The sequence below is a fragment of the Pteronotus mesoamericanus genome, unplaced genomic scaffold (genome assembly GCF_021234165.1).
Source record: "Pteronotus mesoamericanus isolate MK-2021 breed Mesoamerican mustached bat unplaced genomic scaffold, CSHL_Meso_final scaffold_85, whole genome shotgun sequence".
NCBI classification, from domain to species: Eukaryota; Metazoa; Chordata; class Mammalia; order Chiroptera; family Mormoopidae; genus Pteronotus; species Pteronotus mesoamericanus.
The window spans coordinates 56,512,998-56,533,685 of NW_026555329.1; the positions used below are offsets into that span (position 1 = coordinate 56,512,998).

The 20,688-nt window shown below is 37.4% G+C and overlaps 1 pseudogene; it reads right to left on the reverse strand.

The window, feature by feature from the left end:
* Nucleotides 1-664: 664 nt before the first annotated feature.
* LOC129063204 (band 4.1-like protein 2) lies at nucleotides 665-19,035 on the reverse strand (annotated as a pseudogene).
* Nucleotides 19,036-20,688: the final 1,653 nt, after the last annotated feature.

A 20,688-nucleotide genomic window follows, 5' to 3' on the forward strand; every position in this document is an offset into this window, starting at 1 on the left:
GTAAAAAGTCATAGGACTGGAAAGTCAAAAAGGGTTCAATATAAAAAATATCCCCAATGAATTTCTCAAACATTAGAACATTTTTGAGATGTAAGAAATGCCATTAATCCGTATTAATATTTTCTCATACAGTATGTTTACTGCAACCTGAAAACTCTGTCAATATTTACGGGAATTCAATGGGAATTCAGAAGGGGAGGATCTGGAAGAAGGAGAGCCACTGTCTAAGTTAGTCACAGAGCTTCCGTTCGGCACAATAGCACCTGTTCAAGTGAACAGCACCTTACCAGCTGGGGCTGGCTTTGTTCACTATCATTGGATCAAAAATGAGTCATAGAAAGCAGGTAGTTGTACACAAAGTAAACAGGGAACAAAACTCCCTAATTTAAAAAAAAAAAGAAAGAAAGAAAAAGAAAAGAAAGAACCAAGCATATTTAGAAGTGGTTATAAAACAAAATAATATATTAAAATACAAGGGAACAATGTAGACCAGAGCTGTTAAGGTAAGGTTTGGTGTTGGCATTTTAATTCTTCAGGCTTCTGGTCATTGTTACCAATCGTAGTATAAATTGGCTAGAATAGTGGTGTGGCATTAAGACTTGAAATGGTTAAAATTCTTCAGGTTCACAAAGTTGAATGTTGTTTAATAAATGACTTTTTTAACTTAGTCTTCCCCTTCCTCCAACTCAGTCTCTTTGTGCACCACCACTCTCTTGACCAACCTGTCGAGGTGCTGCTCTCTGGCTTCTCCGATGGCCTGGGCCAGCACCTGGTCATGATCAATATCTGCATCTCCTGTGATCACGATGCGTTTCTCAATTCTTGTTTCAGATAGTCCACCTTGTATAGTCTTGATGATGTGTGTGGTGGTGGTTGTTGACACGGAATTGGATGTGATGGTTTGTGCGGTCAGTAATGTGCCCGAGTCACCAGCAGCCCCGCCATCAACCTGTGGAGATTCATATGTGATGATTTTGGTCTCAGTTTGGACAATAGGGACTTTCTTGGTGGAGATTTCCATCCTTTGTGAGGTATCAGAAATTGTTACCATCTCTGTCTTTACCACGGGTGGCTCTGAACAATAAATAATTTGTGGCATAACATCAGTGTCAACATGAGACACCTCTCTGTTAACTTTATGTTGCTCGTCCTCTGTGTCTTCCCTCATGTCTTACTTAAGAGCGTCTTCATGTACACTCTTTTCTGAAGATACCTTGGGAGCAACTAAGTTTTCCTGTGCCACTGTTTCTACTGTGCTTACACTGGCACCTGCTTGTTTGCCTTGGGCTAGCTTCCGGCACTGGCTGCTCCCTCTCTACTACCTTGTCTACTTGGCCGGCCTCTTCCTCCACCTCGTCTTCGTCCTCCTCCTGTTCTTCCTGTATGGTACCCTCGGTCACTCGGTGGTGGGGCCGGTACTCACCCCCATCTTTGTCCTCGCTTTCACTGCTGCTGCTGCTGCTGCTCTCAGAAGACAAGGGGGTGGAGTCTTTCTGGGTCAGAGGCTCCCCTTACGGCTCTCCCCAGGACCACTCCCAGGTGATAGCTCTTCGTTGTTCATTTCTTCTGTAATTACTCTTTCGTCTTTCCCAACCTCTGCCAGCTTCTCCTCCACTACATTCAGAGTCTCATGTGAACTCTTCCCTTCAATGAGCTGCACATGTGGGGCTTTAGTGGGGCTTCTGATCCCTCTTGCCATCTGCATCCTGTACTGTAACAGCGCTGACAAGAAACTTTTCTTATAATAGAACTATTATTAAATGAACAATTGTATGTCTTTGAGCAAATAACAACCTTTATCCTTGTATGCAACACACATAGAATCAGGAGCTAGCATATACTGAAGATATTTAAGAATAGAATTACTGACAGTGACCAGAGGGGAGGTGGGAGAGGGATAACAGGGGAAAGAAAGGGAGGGGTCTACTTAAGGAGCTGTATAGAGGACCGGTGGTAATAGACAACAGTGTGAGGGCTGGCTGAGGGAGCGGGAGCTGGGCAGGGCAGGGGAGAGCAACAGGGGCAAAATGGGGACAACTGTAATTGAACAACAATAAAAAATTTAAACTGCAGTAGAAAAAAAGAAGGAATAGTGTTACTATTATGTATTACATTGCAGACCTTGTGATAGCTGGTAGGGCAAAATGAATATAAACACAATTCCTGGTCTCAAGGCATTTAAAATCTAAATATTTTATTCACAAAATTTATGTAGTCTGAATTTTATATATTTTTATAGGTTGAAATGTGAAAATAAATTGAAAAGAATAAATGGTAATGCTTTGGTGCTTACCATTTAGAGATAGTCTATGAGAAGCTAGTTTTCTATGTTGTAGATTTCTGACCCAAAAGACTTAAAAATAAATACAGACAAGTGCATCTTATATAATACTACACTGTAGCTCTTATGAGCACTGACTTTGGTTACAGAGCATAAAATTCAAACCCTGAATGTCAACAATCTGTGATTCAGAGCATGTTATTCAACCTTCTTAAACTCAGCTCCATCAAATATGAAACAGCTCTTTGCTAATATTAGTCTTGTCAGAGACTTGTCAGTACTATTGCTTGAGATATTGTATGTAAAGCATTTGTAACAGTGTCAGACGTATTAAGTGCTTAGTAAATACTTTTGGTGGGAATATTAAATTTTAAATTATGAATGCAAACCTTTAATATAAATACCTATAGATAAAAATTAGTCTGATATATATTCATTTTAGGGATACTTTGATTTCATTTTGGGACAGTCTATCTAAGAAAGAAGATTGTGAATATTTGAAAAAAAGTGAAATAGATTTAAAACTAATTTTCAGATATATCTACATTTTTAATGTAAGAATCAAGCTGAAAAGTCTGATTTAAGCTCTTTTATACTAACTAAAATTGTTATCTTAGAAAACAAAACTTTCCCAGAGTACAATTACTTTTTTTAAAAAGGATTAATAAAATAAGGATTTATTTGGAGATTCAGTATCAAGTACACCTGAAAACATACCCAGTCCAACTAACTTTAATGTACATAGTTTAAAAGTACAAGTTTCAAAAGCCACCTAAGACAAATGAAATTTGTATAATATAATGTATGGAAAAATAAAATTTATATGTAAATTTTCTGTGTTTTAATCTGCTATGACTTTGATAATTTTTTTTGTTTAAATACAGATGAAGAGCTACAGCTTTCACATGTGCATTTCCAATGTCTAGCATAATCCTGGCACAAAATACTTGCTCAATTAACATTTTTGAATGTATAAATTAAACAATTTCTATACTATCAACTCTATTTAAACAGAATATTCTCAGTTACTTCATGGCTACATCAATGTAATTTACAGTCTATGTCTGTATTATATATCCATAAGTTCAGTTCTTCAAAACAGTCTAATTACCCATGAGAAATATCTTTTACAAGTCTGAGAACTGCTTTAATAAGTCAGATAAAGTTTTGCACATGTCTATAGCAAATGCTGTAATTATAATTAATATAACTTGGAAAAATCAAGCAATAAGACAGTGATTTTAGTTTTGATGTTATCCTGTTATTAATCTCATTGCCATTTCTTTATAGTTTAAGTGCATTTTTTCTTTAGTTCCCTTCACTTTCTTTGTCCTTAGAAATAAAAGTATCACTATAATGTATATTTCTTATTTATATGAGTAAGACACTCTGTGCATCTAGTGTATATGAAGTCATTCTTGTCATCAGTTCTAGCAATTTATATCCATTAGCTCAATGCTCTTCTCTTTAGATTGTCTTGAGATTCTTTCATGCATTCTCTATCCTTAACATCATTTACTACCTTCTTTCATATGTCTTCCTGTTCAGTAATAATCCTTTCAACTATGTTTAATATGGGGGTTAATCTATCTAGTGAGTTTACTATTCCATAATTTTACTTTTCATTTGAGGAAGTAAATCATTTTCTGTCTGTTCACCTTGATAGTTTCTTGGTTTCTGTTTATTTTTTAGTCAGTCCTTTATTTTTAATTGCATATGTAGATATTCTATATTTTTAATCTGATTACTGCAATTTCTGTAGACCCTGGGATATTAACTTGTTGCTTTTTTATTCTATTATTTCCTATCATTGTGGTTTGCCTTCTAGTAGTATTTTTGTTACTGTTTTATTGAATTTCTCAGCCTTATTTTATGAGAGTCCGGCAGGAAGAAGTTAGAATAAGAATTTTTGTTTTCTATTCTGTTAGTAGTTTGAGAGTTTTCCCACCCTAGGAAAATTTCAGTAGTCTTGAAGTTTTGGAGTTCAGAGAAGGAACTCAGCTCCCTCACCTTCCATTTCCTCCAAAGTTCAAAATACTTAACAGGAATCCAACCCTAGATTAACCTCAATTATTCCAGCTACCAGCTACTTTGGGCAAGCTCCCTAGTGGTGTGGGTTCCTGCTTCTGTGGCCCAGCCTTCTAGTGATTAGACTTGCAGAAAGCCATACCTGTATTTTTAGTGACAATCCAGGAAAGTAAACAATAACTTCTATAACAACTGACCCCAAATAGTTAGGACTTGACTAATAATGGATAACTATTATTTCATAATTTTAAAAAAATATTTATTGATTTCAGAGAGAGAGGGAAAAGGAAAAAAGGAGATGGAAAAAGAGAAGGGGAAAGACAGAGAAACATCAACTCACTTTTCAATCCATCTGTGCATTCATGAGTTGGCTCTTGTATGTGCCCTGACTGGGGAGTCAAACCTGCAACTTTGGTGCATTGAGATGACACTCCAACTACTTAACTACCTGGCCAGGGCCTAATCTTCCTTAATTTCTTTCCTATGTTTCCAAATTAGACCAGAGAATGACAAATATGTACTCCTAATCAGTTACATAGAATGACCCACTTCTAGTTAGCCTGCCTATAACTTCCACGCCGAGAGCATCAAATCAGGGCATACCTAAAGCCATCCCTTTTTCTCTACAATAAAGCTTTCTCAACTCTCTGCTTGCCTTTGAGTCCCTTTCAAACCATAAGTGATGGGGATAGACTGTCTTGAAAGCTCTGTATAAATAGTCTGAATAAAGAGTTTTGGTTTCTTTTTTGATTGGTCTTCACTATCAATTCCAAAGTTTGTTATAAGAGGAGTATTTCTTGAGTTCTTTCCTACCTTTTAAAAAATGAACAGAACTTCCATAAGTGTATAGTTACTGAGGAACAAGATTTCTTGGAACTTATGGTCATTTTTGATACTAGACTTGGAAATTCTTTGTAATTTTAGTAACCTCATCTCTTATGGCAAGAATTCTGGAAAATGATAAAGGAACAAAAGAATACAAATGACTCTCCCTCTAATTTTTCAAATTATTTCTCTTTGTTCTCTCTCACTTTTTCCACTGTAATTTTATTCAGATCAGCTTCTAATGCTTCACCTCAACTCCAGACTGGTATATTTTAAATTTGACAAACAGAAAATTACCTAGATATCATATTGGGGTTTTGTTGGAATATCATTCAAAATGGTCAGCAGAGCAAGTAATTCCCCTTATAACCAGTCACATAAAGTTTTTTAATAAAATCATAGCGCAGTTGACAAAGAAAGATTGCTATGCCCATTTTTCTGCTTAGTATTTCAGTTGAGCGTGAAGAAGTACAGCCACACTCTGGTAATTCTACTGCATAACACCTAAATCAATACACACAAGGGGAGAATTTTTCACATATAAGTATCCATGCCAGTTACCATTATAGATTTATATATATTTACAATATATTCATGTGATAAAACCTGGCCAGAACTTTAGTTACCATACAGAGAAGTAAACTGACAAAGAAGAGTCTATATCATCTAATTCTTAATTGTTCTAATTTCACTTTCATTGCATAGCTCTTACTCTTCTTTATAGTTCCATACTTCATTGATTGTTTATTTTTTAATTAATTAATTTATTTTTTGAAATACATTTGTCTCTGCCTACCCGACACCACTTTCCCTTGCCACTCCCTCCCTTCCTCCTTCAGGCCTTCCCCTTTGGTTTAGTCCATGAGTCCTTGCTATAAGTTCCTTGACTTTCCCCTTCCCTTCGTTTCCTTCCTTCCCTCTTGTCTCTCTTGGTTTCTTTTCCTTTCAGTGTTGCTGGTCTTATTTTCCTTGCATCTTATTTCTGGTTAAGTTCCGCTTGTAGGTGAGATCATATGGTATTTGTCTTTCGCTCCCTGGCTTATTTTGCTTAGCATAATGCTCTCCAGTTCCATACATGCTGTCGCGAAGTTTAGTAGTTCTTTTTTTCTTTCTGCTGCGTAGTATTCCATTGTGTATATGTACCACAGCTTTTTGATCCAATCATCTACTGATGGGCATTTAGGTTGCTTCCAACACGTGGCTATTGTAAATTTGCTGCTATGAACATTGGGGTGCATAGATTCTTTTCTATTGGCATTTTGGTATTCTTAGGGTATAGTCCCAGCAGGGGAATCACTGGATCAAAAGGCAGTTCCATTTTCAGCTTTTTGAGGAAATTCCACACTGCTTTCCACAATGGCTGCACCAGCCTGCATTCTCACCAACAGTGTACTATGATTCCCTTTTCACCACAGCCTCACCAGCACCTGTTGTTTGTTGATCTGTTTATGATGGCCATTCTGACTGGTGTGAGGTGGTACCTCATGGTGGTTTTGATCTGCATTTCTCTGATGGCTAGTGATGCCCAGCATCCTTTCAAATGTCTCTGGGCCCTCTGCATCTCTTTCTAGGAAAAGCACCTGCTCAGATCCTTTGCCCATTTGTTGATTGGATCGTTTGTCTTCTTGGAGTGGAGTCGAGCGAGTTCTTTATATATCCTGGAGATCAAACACTATCCGATGTATCATAAGCAAATATATTTTCCCATAGAGTTGGCTCCCTTTTCATTTTGCTGATGTTTTCTTTAACCATGCAGAAGCTTCTTATTTTGATGAGGTCTCACTTGTTTATTCTTTCCTTTATGTCCCTTGCCTTAGGAGACATATTGGTGAAAAAATTGCTGTGTGGGATATCTGAGTTTCCTGCCAATGTTCTCCTCTAGGACTTTTATAGTGTTGTGACTTCTATTTAAGTCTTTGATCCATATTGAGTTTATTTTTGTGTATGGTGTCAGCTGATGATCCATTTCAATTTTTTGCATGTAGCTGTCCAGCTCTCCCAACACAATTTGTTGAAGAGGTTATTATTGCTCCAATTTATGCTTCCACCCCCTTTGTCAAATATCAGTTGCCCATAGAGAGCTGGGCTTATTTCTGGGCTTTCTATTCTGTTCCACTGGTCTATGGGTCTGTTCTTGTGCCAGTACCAGATTGTTTTGAGTATAGTGGCTTTGCAGTATAGTTTGATGCCTGGTATTGTGATCTCTCCTACTATGTTTTTCTTTCTCAAAATTGCTGCGGCTATTCGGGGTCATTTATGGTTCCATATAAATTTTTGAAATGTCTGTTCTATTTCTGTGAAATACGTCACTGGTATCTTAATAAGGATTTCGTTGAATCTATAAATTGCTTTGGGTAGTATGGACATTTTGATGACATTAATTCTTCCAGTCCATGACCATGGTATATTCTGACATTTATTTGTGTCTTCCTTAATTTTTTTCTTCAATGTTGTATAGTTTTCTGCATACAGGTCTTTTACCTCTTTGGTTAAATTTATTCCTAGGTACTTTATTTTTCTTCTTGCTATATCGAATGGTATTTTCTTTTCTGATTTCTTCTTCTTCTATTTAATTGCTGGTGTACAAAAATGCCTTTGATTTCTGAATATTGACTTTCTATCCTGCTGTTTTGCCAAATTCACTTATTAGGTTGAAGAGTTTTTTGGTAGAGTCCACAGGGTTCTCAATGTACACTATCATGTCATCTGCAAACAATGATAGCTTTACTTCCTCCTTTCCTATTAGGATGTCTTTTATTTCTTTTTCTTGTCTGACCGCTGTGGCTAGGACTTCCAATACGATGTTGAAAAGAAGCGGTGAAAACGGACATCCTTGTCGTGTCCCTGATCTTAGTGGGAAAGCTTTCAGTTTTTGCCCATTGAGAATGATATTGGCTGTAGGTTTTTCATATATGGGCTCTATTATGTTGAGGAATGTCCCATTTATTCCCATTTTGCTGAGTGTTTTGTTCATAAATGTGTCCTGTACCTTATCGAATGCTTTTTCTGCGTCTATCAAGATGATCATGTGGTTTTTGTCCTTACTTTTATTTATGTGATGTATCACGTTTATTGACTTGCATATATTGAACCATCCCTGCATGCCTGGGATGAATCCCACTTGATCGTGGTGGATAATCCTTTTAATGTATTGCTGGATGTGGTTTGCCAATATTTTGTTGAGTATTTTAGCATCTCTGTTCTTCAGCAAAATTGGCCTGTAGTTTTCTTTCTTTGTAGGGTCTTTATCTGGTTTTGGGATTAGGGTGATGCTGGCCTCATAGAAAGAGTCTGTGAGTCTTTCCTCCTCTTGGATTTTTTTGCAATAGTCCGAGAAGGACAGGGGTTAGCACTTCCTTAAATGTTTTGTAAAATTCTCCTGTGAAACAGTCCGGCCCTGGGCTTTTGTGTGCCGGGAATTTCTTGATGACTGTTTCAGTTTCCCCAGCTGTTATCGGTCTGTTCAAGCTTTCTTTTCTTCCTCCTTCAGTGTTGGAAGATTATACTTTCAGGAAATTTGTCCATTTCATCAAGATTTTCAAATTTCTTGGCATATAATTGTTCATAGTACTTTCTGACAATCCTTTGTATTTCTGTGGTATCAGTGGTTATTTCTCCTGTTTCCTTTCTGATATTATTAATTTGGGTCCTCTCCCTTTTTTTCTTGATGTGTCTGCTTAAAGGCTTGTCAATTTTATTTATCTTTTCAAAGAACCAGCTTCTGGATTGGTTGATCCTTTGAATTGTTCTTTTCTTCTCTATGTCATTCAGTTCTGCTCTAATCTTGACTATTTCCTTCCTTCTACTGGCTCTGGGATTTATTTGTTGTTGTTTCTGCAATTCTGGAAGTTGTAGTGTTAGGTCTTTTATTTGGAATGTTTGTATCTTTTTTAGGTAAGCCTGTATTGCTATGAACTTCCCTCTGAGGACTGCCTTTGCTGTGTCCCATATCTTTTGGACTGTTGTCTGTTCATTTTCATTTGTTTCCAGAAAAATTTTATTTCTTCTCTTATCTCATTATTGACACATTCATTGTTTAATAGTCTACTGTTCAGTGTCCATGAGTTTGCAAGTGTTTGAAGTTTCTCTTTGAGGTTGATTTCCAGTTTGAAGCCCTTGTGGTCCGAGAAAAACTTGGGTATTATTTCAATTTTCCTGAATTTGCTGAGGTTTGCTTTGTGCCCTATCATGTGGTATCTTTGAAAAACTACCATGAGCATTTGAAAAGAATGTGTATTTTGCTTCTTTGGGATGTAAGTTTGTATATATGTCAGTTAAGTCTCTTTGACTCAGTGCGTCATTCAGCTGCACAATATCTTTATTAATGTTTTGTTTGGAAGATCTTTCCATTTTTGTCAGTGGGGTGTGTTGAAATCCCCTACTATCAGTGTGTTGCTATCTATATCTTTTTTGAAGTCATCCAACAATTTCCTTATAAACTTGGGGGCTCCTCTATTGGGAGCATATAACTTTACAATGTTTATGTCTTCTTGATAGAGTCTTCCTTTAAGTATTATAAGGTGCCCCTCTGGGTCTCTCTTTATGGCCTTTGTTTTGAAATCTACTTTGTCTGATACAAGTATGGCAACCCCGGCCTTTTTCTCTTGCCCATGTGCTTGGAATATTTTTTCCATCCCTTTACTTTCAATCTGTGTAGGTCTCTTGCTGTGACGTGGGTCTCTTGTAGGCAGCATATGTGTGGGTCATGTTTTCTTATCCATTCAGCTACCCTGTGTCTTTTGATTGGGGCATTTAGTCCATTTACATTGAGAGTTGTTATTGATAGAAACTTACTCATCTTTTCTCTTTGTACCTGTTTTTCTCTTTCTCACTCTTTTATTTCATCTTCTTAAACCAGTCCCTTTAGCATATCTTGGAGGGCTGGTTTGGTAGAGGTATATTCTTTTAGCCTTCTTTTGTCTGGGAAACTCCGTATTTCCCCTTCTATTTTAATTGAGAGCCTTGGTGGGTAGAGCAGCCTTGGTTGTAGGCCCTTCCTTTTCATGACTTGGGATATTTGTTGCCATTCCCTTCTGGCTTGTAGTGTTTCTGTTGAGAAGTCAGCTCCTAGGTGTATCGGAGCCCCCTTGTATGTTACTTTCTCCTTCTCCTTTGCTGCCTTGAGGATTCTCTTTATCTTTTATAGTTGCCATTTTAATGATGATGTGTCTTGGAGTGGGCCTCATTGGGTTCCTCTTGAATGGGACCCTCTGTGCCTCCTGGACCCATGAGAGCCTTGCTCTCCTCAAATTAGGGAAATTTTCCATCATTACTTTTTCGAGGAGGTTCTCTATCCCTTGCTCCACTTCTTCTCCTTCTGGTATCCCTATTATACGGATACTGTTGCGTTTCAGCTTATCCTGCGTTTCACTAAATGCTTCTTCATTCTTTTTGAGTCTTTTTTTCCATTTCTTGTTCTTTCTGAGAGCTTTTTTCTACCTTTTCCTCCATCTCACTGATTCTATCCTTGGCTTCATCCAACTTGCTTTGGATTCCTTCTACTGTGTTCTTCAATTCAGAAATGGTATTCTTCATATCTTCTTGTGTCTTCTTGATAGTGTCTATGTCCTTTTCCAGGCTGATATAGTTTTCTGTAAGATCCTGATAGTTTCTCTGCAGTTTATCCTAGTTACCTTTGAGCTGGCTGAGCTCATTGAGCTTCCTTAGAACCATTGTTTTGAATTCAATATCTGATAGTTCCCTTGCCTCTATTTCATTTAGCTCTTTCTGTGGGGAGTCCCCTTTTCCACTCATTTGGGGGGGAACTTCTTTTTCTTCCCATTTTTGTGAGAGTCTGTGAAGTAATTTATTTATTTACTTACTAATTATTCATTTATTTTTGCTACTGCTTCAATTGAGCCATCTAGATTTCCTGACTTTGTGGATTAAACTTCTATGGTAGTAGGTGGGTCCTTTTTTTATTTATTTATTTATTTATTTATTTATTTATTTATTTATCCCTCTACTTTTCTTTCTGGGCCTGCCTCTGATGATTTTAGTTGTTGACCCTATATTACCTAGGGTCATTTGTTTGAGCCTTCCAGGAGTCTACTGTCTGTGTCTGAGTCCTGCTTGGGGCAGCTCTGTGACCCCTTTGCTCAGGGACGGACTATTTCTTTGGATCTCCCCCTCCCCTTCCGCCCGCGGGGCGCTCTCGCGTGCTTGGCCCAGCCCAGGGGGCTTATTCACGACCTTGCGTACTCATCAGGCTCCCCTGGCCGGCGGGCACCCTGGCACTGGTCAGCTTAGGGTCTTCTATTGTGTGCTTTGCCTGCTTTTGGCTCTTTGGGTGGGTTGCTTGCTCTTGCCAAATGGAGACTATGGAAATAGGAGGAAGTCAGCGCCAGTACTCTCCGGTTAATCCTGTCTCTGGTCTCTCTTCCAGGGACTCTGGGCAGCTCTGTGACCCCTTCGGTGTGGGATCTACTAATTCTGTGAGCCGCTCCACAATCGCTGGCCGAGCGGGTCAATTTATGCCTGCCCTCCCCGCTCTGTGCACTCCCTTACAGGCCATATCTGTGCCAATCTGTGGGAGGCCTTGCCAGTCCTCGCGAGCCCTCGCCAACCTGCGCAGGTCGGCACACTCACTTGCCAACCCTCGCCGGCCACTGGTGCAAGTGTGCGTGCCTGCACTGGGTGGTTTTAGGGTGTCTATTGTGTGCTTTTCAGCTTTTGGCTCTTTGGGGGTGTGGCCTCTTCCCGCACAATGGAGACTATGGAAAGGAGAAGGAGTCGGGACTCCGAGGTTCCTCCTCCCATTCTTTCTCCAATGCTTCCGTTTCCAGTCTCTCCTCAGGGGTCTCTGGGCAGTTCTGTGACCCTTTCGCCCAAGGATCCACCCCCTGTGAGGACTGCGTTTCAATGGCGGGCAGTCTGGTTCGTGCCCGCCCCGCTTCTGTCTCTTTGGGGGCGCGCCTTTTCAGCCCACAATGGAGACTATGGAACGGGGAGGGAGTCGGGACTCCCCCGTTCCTCCTCCCATTCTTTCCCCAACGCCTCCGTCTCCAGTCTCTCCTCAAGGCTCTCCCAGCCAGTCTGCACTCGGCCGCACAGCTCACACACGTACAAGCTGTGTGAGGAGCGCACAAAAGGCAGGTTAATTGATTCCCTTATGCCTGAGTGAAAGTAAGAAAGGCAACCACACATACAGAAAGTTTGTAAAGTTATAGACTTTACAGAGAGCCCGCAAGACCACACCCATCCTTCTGACAAAAACTTCAAGTGTAGGGAATCCCATTACCACTCTCAGGCCCTTTGCTAGACAAAGTCAGAGATCATGGAAAGCTGTTATACTTGATTACAATTTGTTTCAGTGAAAGGATACAGACAAAAATATTCCAATGGAAGAGATTCATGAAGCAGAGTCTATGAAAATTCCTGTGGAACTTCCAGTTGTCTTCTCTTCATGAGGTCATGGGAAATTCTAAATTCCCATCAGTTATATGTGAAGGTACATATAAATTATCGCCAACCGGTCAAGTATACTAGAACCTTGGATTCCAGTTTTACTGGGGCTTGGTCTTCTAAAAATTGTTGGCCACCTACATGGCCAACTTCAGTCTCCAGCTTTCACCCTAAATCACAGTTTTACTGTCTGACATGTCCCAAAGACCCCAGGTGAACACAGTCAGTCTCATCGGGCATAAGATTCTGACAGTTTAGAGATTATCTTCCAGGACCCAAGGACCTCTCTTTGGATAAGGCTAATTGTTTGCCATAGATATAATTTTTTCTAATACTATACAGGTTCTATACTTTGATTATTGCAAAACCAGGTCATATTATAATTCTATTAATATTTATCCAGTCTCATGCACTTCTTTCTTCCTTCTCTTGTAATAGTTCACAGACATGCACAATTCAAAATGGAACACTTGTTTCTAACTGCTAATTTGCAATTTAAAATCTCATGTTTATTTTAAAAATACATGTTTACCATTCATAGTGTGTAGCACACACATTGTGCTAGAAGTTCACATCCATTTAGAGAAACAGAATTTGAAAATATGTGTTTAGATGTAGATCTTCTGGTCAGAACCAGTGTCTCAAAACACTGTTGTTTAGCCATGTGGACATTAATGTAATGAGATAAAATGTTCAAAATAAGTATTTTTAATACAAATCTAATCATGAGAATGAGACTTTTAAATATTAAGCCCAGTTCTAAAGGAGAGAGTAAATCTTATTATTATAAAGATTATGTGAAAATATTTTAGAAAACCTACCTTTTTATCAGTCTGTTCAGACAATTTTTTTTAGAGTAAAAATAAATAAGCAAGAAGAAAATAAATGGTCCACATACAGGAACAACAAAGCTAGTGAGACAAAATATAATTGTGCTTATCTGTAAAAATTTCTGCATAAAATAAGAGGAAGCACAGTTGTAACAGAATAGGTACACTGTTTCCAAGTGTTTTTGTTTGAGATGATTTGTCAAATCATACATATAAGACACAACCAAGACTTGTAATAAATTCAATCAGTAGAAAGTGTTAGATGATTAATTTCACAATTATAAACTCAATTGTAAGTTTAAAAACTTTAGAATGATTCATGAAATATATTGTTCTTTCTATAATGTGTCTTATATTGTTAAAATGATGTTGAGAAGCATTGTTTCTACTTAAAGTTATTTCCTTTTCATTTTGAATATTTCTAAGCCTCAGGCAAAGATCCCATCAGAAATGACTACTATATGTCACATTCTACCCTGATTTTTTGGAATAGTTTAGAAGAAAAAAAGAGAATCATTTGTCTCCTTTCAACATTAATTGCTTCCGTTTTTCTTTCCTAAAATGTGTCATTTGATAGCTCTCAACATGTGCTGAGGAGTAATCATACAGAATTCTTTTCTTTTATATCAATTAAAGAATAAAATTATTTATATTCCATTTGAATGGTTAAAATTGTCTTATAAATAAGTTTATTTCACTAATTTTTTTGCCATCAAACATTATTTCAGTTTTCTTTTTCCATTTGAAAATAATATAATTGATGATTAAGATCATCACTATTATAACATTACTGAGCATGTGCTATAGGCCAGACTCTATTTTAGGAACATTATACAGATTACACCTTCTAATTCACATGATAGTCCTATAGTAAATGCCATTGTTGTCCTTGTTTTACAGATTATAATATTGAAAAACCGAGAATTTAATAAACTTCTACTTACAACTTAGCTAGTAAATGATGAGTCCAGAATTTGAGTCCAGGCGTCCCTTCAGAGTTTATGTTGTTAGTCAATACACTGCACTATAATACTTTAGTATTAAAAATGTCCTATTTTTAATTTACATTCTCCTCTAGTTTTCCAAATAGAGTTTTAAAAAATAAAACTTCTAGTTATTTTTTCAATGTGAAAAGAACATTATATAAGAATCAATAATAGTAGATCTGATTTAAATGACAAGGCTAGAAGTGTACCCTCACTGTCTCCCATCACCAATCTTGGCTAGATTTTGTCTCATTTAAAGATAAGTTAAAATAAAAGTTAGGGGCTAATAATTCTTTTACTCATGAAATACTTATGAAGACCATTATATAGGGCAGGATCATTTCTAGAGGCTAACATCTACTGTAGAAAAACACTCATTCATGTGCATTGAGAGATACATGTGAGTGCCCATTGCAGCATAATTTGTAGGGCATGTAATCTGTGTCACAACTACTCAACTTTGCCATTGCAGCATGAAGGAGTTCACAGCAACAGGTAAATGAATCTGCACAGCATGTTACAAATAAATTTGTATAAATTAAGGTTGAAGACCAGAACTGAGCCTTTTGCTAAACTCTGCTGTATAGTATAATTTTATGTGTTGCTTATTTAATACAAATTGTATATTAATGTATTTATACAACCTGTTTCTTTCATTACATCACATAACTTGGAGAAATCTTGTATTAGCTATATCACTATTTTCAAATTTTCGTCAGTAGAAATATTCACTGTTAATTTACTAGCTTATTTAGTCATTCCTGTCTTGGTCAGCATTTGAGTGGTTTTCCTTTTTTTCTTTGTAAAAAGATTTTTATTATTAAAATATTAATATACTTTAAATTTCAACTCATTCATATATGTTTCTTATTGCTTGTTCATAGTCTAAAATGAACCGTGATGGTTGAAGCATGAAGATAGAAATAGTGTTTTTAAGTATATACATAGGGTAGGTATGTAGGTAAGTCAGTATGTATTTAAACTGTGAATTCCCAAGGACCATATTTTACATGATATCTCTTTGTCTTCTTCTGAGTGTTGAAGAAGAGTAGCAATATTTATAACTTCACAATAGCTGGGTGGCTCAGGGAAGGAGAACACCAAGAATGTTTTCTACCAAAATTATTCTGATAGCGTGCTTGACCTCATTTATTAGTTAATCTTCCTTTTATTTCAGGAGAACTGAAAATAACATTCATTTTTTTTATATTACAGGATAGACAAAATTAAATTCTACTAAAAAATAAATGCTATTCCACTAGTTGAGTATTCCATACACTTAAGCAAGATGAAGTGTCTCCTTTCTCTAGGTAATTTTCTGAAAATGAAAAAAAATTAACAAGTGTATTCTATTAATTCCTATTTTGCTATCTCTTAAATATGTTACAGCACTTCTTTATATTATTATACATTTTTTCTAACTAGTTCACATGTGCAAAATATACTTTTCAAATATAATAAAAAGCTACACATTTTATGCCTTTTTTTCTCAACAGTATAATTCCATATGAGATACTAAGAGTGTGATAGTTAATTTTATGTGTCAACTTGGCTAAGCCAGACTACCCAAGTATTGGTCAAACCTCACAGTTGTTTTGTGAAGAAATTATTTTTCGGATGAGATTAATTATAAATTAGAACACTTTGAGTAAGCAAATTGCTATCCATAATGTGGGTAAGTCTCATATAAATGGTTGAAATACTTAAGGAAAAAAACAGACCTCCTTATATTCCTACGCAGACACACATACAAACATGCTTTTGGAAAACTGAGACTAATACAGATTGGTATTTAACATATTAAATAATAGGTGTTAATGGTGTGAGCATCTACAAGTCAGAGAAGATGCTAGACTGTCTTAAAAATAAAACTTAAAAACTGGCTTATTTCACTTAGCATGATATTCTCCATATCCATCCATGCTGTCACAAAAGGTAGGAGTCCGTTCTTTCTTTCTTTCTGCTGAATAGTAATCCATTGTGTAAATGCACCACAGTTATTTGATCCAGTCATTTAATGATGGTCATTTAATAACTTAGGCTGCTTCCAGTGCTTGGATATTGTAAATAGTGCTACTATGAACATAGGGGTGCATAAGTTCTTTTGAATTGGTGTTTCAGTATTCTTAAGGTATAATCCCAGCAGTGAAATTGCTGAGTTAAAAGACAGTTCTGTTTTTAGCTTTTTGAGAAAATTCCATACTGTCTTCCACAGTGCCTGTACCAGTCTGAACTCCCAACAATAATGCACTATGGTGCCCTTTCTTCTACATCCTCACCAGCACTTGTCATTTGTTGATTTATTAATGATGGCAATTCTGATAGGTATAAGGCAATATCTCATTGTGATTTTAGCTTGCATCTCTGATAGTTAGTGATGTTAGTGATATCTTTTCACATATCAATGGGCCATCTGTTCGTGAAAGACAAATACTATGTGGTCTTACCTAAAGAGGAACCTCATGAACAAAAATAAACTAACGAGTGAAATAGAACCAGAGGCATGAAAACATGGGATGGGCTGAGAGTGACCAGAGGGGAAGTGAGAGAGGGATAATGATGGAAAGGAAGGGAAGGGGCTAGTCAAAGAACATGTATGAATGACCTATGGACATGGACAAGATGTGGTAAATGACTGTGGGAACTGGTGTTGGGCTGGGTGGAGGAGGGCAAAGGGGGGGAAATTGGGACAACTGTAATAGAATAATAATAAAAAATTAAATAATAAAATAAAAACTACGGTAATACTAATATTAGTAACAAATCAGTGTTTCAGAAAATCTGGTAATTCAAATAAGAGGGAGGTCCCTTATACCTAAACAAAAATATAATACCAAATATCATCTTAACAGAAGTTAAAATTTCCAAAATATTCTTGGAGAAATATCCTTGTGTATCTTTAAAATGACTATTTTTAACATAGTGAGAATATCAGAAAATCTATCCACTTAAAATGTATTATTAGAAATAATTAATACTTTGTATTACATACTCATCTAAGAGCTTTTTATATATATAACAGTCAATTTAATCCTCATAACAATTCTGTAAAATGGGTAAACTCCTCACAAAAACCTATGATGATCCAATAGTTAGTGATTATATCTCCATTTTATTGGTGTGGAAAAGGAGGTTGCAGCGATTGAGCAGGTTCACATAACCTGTAAGTTGCAGAGCTAAGAATCAAACTTAGAGTCCAACTCTGGAGTCCTGCTTTTAACCACTATGCTACTTCACTTGAAACTTTTAATAGAGATTATATTTATTATACTCAAAATGTTTCCACTTTTTCCATTCTTCTTTTAACCTTGGTTTCTGCATCCATCAATAAATACTTTCTTTCTTAAAAAAAAACAATCATAATCATAAGCAAGCAAGGGCCATAGACACAAACTAGGATTTCTGGAAAAAAAAGAGAGAGAGAGAGAGAGAAATGTGGAGTATTTCAGAAGCCACAAAATTTTTAGTTACTCATGTACAGTGACTTGCATTATTACCTGGCCATCTTTTCTCAGTACTTTCACATGGTGCCAGAGGAACTATTAGCTTTGCCTTAAAGTGCTCATTTACTACCCAGTGATGACAATTACCTGTCTCCTCCTCTTTCAGACTCTTAATCTCTAAACTCAAAATGCTGTCAGCCTAATTGATAGATATCCTTATTTGAGGCAAGGGCATCATATCCAAAGATTATGCTGAGCAGAAAGCCTGCCAACAAACCAAGCCCATGACATAGAAAATAAAAAACACAGGAAGGCGCCCAACAGGAACAAAGTCAAGTGATGGCTGCCAAGCGATGTTTGCTTGATCAAAGGCAATGGACCAGGCTCTCATGAGCAGATTTGGATTAAATGATTAAACTGCTGGGTTGGAAATGCTCACTGGGATTCCAGCTAAAATCCTGCACCCTAGAGGGATCCTTATAGACTGAAGCAGCTGCTATTTCTGCTGTAACCTTGATGCCAGCAACACACAGGCTGAATTCACTTCTATCTCATCAGCTTCCTAATTAAACTATGAAACACATAATTTTTACTTACACTGTGTTCCGTCAAAAGATAGTTGAACACTACTATTTCTTCCTTATTTATAAGTGTCATTTTAGATGTTCTAAGTATTTCTTATGTGATGTTCTCAACAGCCTCCCTCTCTCCCCCATGTGGAGGAGAGATGAGTAGATGAGTCCAATTCCTTCCAGGCTGCCTCACTGACAAGGCATTTCAGGCTGTACTCTGGGCTCATCTCCAGGTCCCTGTGTTCTTCTGACTGGCATAGAGTTAAGCACCTTTGCTCACAGATCTTCATCTCTGGTACCTTCTGGAACAGCAGGGGCCATCACAGCTTATGTCCCTCTTTTCTTTCCCAAGTTTCCCTGCTCTGATAGTTCCATCTCCTGCTGCTCTTTCTCTGCTCTAAAACAAGACTGTATTTCTAGCATATGCTTGTACAGTGGTTGATAGTTTTCAAAGTGTTATCCCCTATGTTATCTTATTTTTGCTTTAAATTTAAATTTACTGTAAATTGGAAAGTGGTTGTCTCACCCATAAGTTTGGGAAAGAAGGCTCCAAAGGTTAACAGATTGCCAGTTAATATTAACTGTGGCCCCTAAGGCTTGGGTTTATACCATTCAGGCTTGTTCCCACTTCGTCTTGCTCCCAATTGCTTTGTGTACTTACGGCATCTCCCTCTCAGGAATATAAGTTACAGCAGTCTGCATCTCATTCAGCACTTAATTCAGCAAGATACACTTAGCATAGAATTGATAATCTACAGTGTCTGAATTACCATTCTTAAAATACTCTCTTATAGTTGAAGAAATCCTCCCTGGGATTTAATAACCATAAAATTTAATTTCAAATGATCTATGTGATATTTCTTGATGAAAACAATATTATTTCTAAGGAAGCAAAATGGGTTCCTAAGGAGGGAGAAAAATATCTTAGGCATCACAATAGTTTATGGCTCAACCCCATGTAAAAGTTCTTATTCTTTAGTATTTAATTTTTATCATTAGAATCTTATTTAATTTTAAATTTTCATTTTACAAGGATAATAATGAAAAAATATTAAGAGAAGAAACTACAACATTGGTAAAAAGTGATAAACTTTTATTTCCTTTTTTTTTTAAATAAATGTAATAATAGAAGCAGGGCGCACGTGAACCAGACTGCCTGTGATTGAAACGCAGTCAGCACAGGGGATGGAACCTTGGCCGAAGGGGTCACGGAATGCCCGGAAACCCCTGAGGAGAGACCAGAAAAGGAAGCATTGGAGAAAGAATGGGAGGAGGAACCTCGGAGTCCCGACTCCTTCTCCTTTCCATAGACTCCATTGTGCGGGAAGAGGCCACACCCCCAAAGAGCCAAAAGCTGAAAAGCACACAATAGACACCCTAAAACCACCCAGTGCAGGCACGCACACTTGCACCAGTGGCCGCCGAGGGTTGGCAAGTGTGTGTGCGGACCCGCGCAGGTTGGCAAGGGCTCGCAAGGACTGGCAAGGCCTCCCACAGGTTGGCACAGATATGGCCTGCGAGGGAGTGCACAGAGCGGCGAGGGCAGGCATAAATTGACCCACGCGGCCCGCGATTGTGGAGCGGCTCGCAGAATTAGTAGATCCCAGGCCGAAGTGGTCACAGAGCTGCCCAGAGTCCCTGGAGGAGAGACGGGAGACAGGTGGAAAGTTCATTCCACCTCCTCTGCCTGAGTCGAGGCAGATGAATATATAACTTTGGAAAAAATTAAACCATAAACATAGGTATTACTCTATATTTTTGGCCAGTAACTTCATATAGGTCCCTAAGACATACTTTGCCTATATTCACTTGCCACTTCTCCAGGAAAATGTTTTAGTAAGTAAACCTCTATAAAGCCCCCTTCTAAGTAATGAATCTTGATTTTTACTTTTCTGAGAAAATAAAAGTATTCAGGAGATTATATCCACAGATTTCCAAATCATATCCACTGTCATCCCTGTAGCTGCAGCCATAACTTCAGCCCTTGTCATGTTACTATAGATGCCATGTTCAACTTCATTTCTAAAGCCAGTTGCTCTAGTTTTGTATTGGACCCACCCCCTCCTGAGTACTAAAGGACAGTAATTGTCCTCTTATATTCCTACTTTATATTAAAATTAGCTTGCAGTTAGCATACACAATTTTATTCTGTTCTTTATTAACTTCTACACATTTGCCTCCAGTGATCATGCCATTTTCTTTGCTCTCCTTTAAAGTAAAATTTCCCAAAAGATTTGCATGTATTAATTTTCTTCATTTCCTCTAATTTTTAATTTTCCCAAATAAGGCTTCTCTGACTGGCCTATGTGTATCCAAGTG